This window comes from Somniosus microcephalus, chromosome 13 (assembly GCF_052327205.1).
Source record: "Somniosus microcephalus isolate GS21.2 chromosome 13, FLI_Smic_1.0, whole genome shotgun sequence".
NCBI classification, from domain to species: domain Eukaryota; kingdom Metazoa; phylum Chordata; class Chondrichthyes; order Squaliformes; family Somniosidae; genus Somniosus; species Somniosus microcephalus.
Window position 1 is genome coordinate 7,852,273 of NC_140999.1, and position 581 is coordinate 7,852,853.

Here is a 581-nt window from a genome sequence, read left to right on the forward strand (position 1 = left end):
AGGAGAAGGAGTTCTTGAACAGTGAGACTTCCTAAGTGCATGTGTTACGTATTTGGGGGGTGTTATTATGGTTGGCCATCTGTATTACATTGGGCCAAGGGTTGCCAACTCTCCAGGGTTGCCCTGGAGTCTCCAGGAATTAAAGATTCATCTCCTGGACACTGGCTGCCGGCAACACCCAGGAGAAAAATCATAGGGGAAATTTTAAAAAGTGTGTATTTTTCATTTGTGTTTATTAGTTATAAAAGTATTGGAGGAGGATTAATAAAAAAGGCTGTTTGACCGGGCGGGGCAGGAGGTCCCATGATGAAACCTCCAAGACTATGTCCAACCAGAGTTGGCAACCCGACTATCTATTGAGTTCTGCTGACCATTGCGGGTGTGTGAGTGTTAGGTGGAGGCCGGATCGGATGTGGCAATGAAACCCAGCACACGGGCAGAGGGCAGGGGCTTCACCATAGAGGGTGAGGAGGAAACCGAGCACAAGGGGGCACAAATCACTCTAAGTTGTTCCCACACATCCACTGGCATCAAAACAAGCTCTTTTAATGTTTTGAGGAAACCCAGGTGTAGACCCGAGG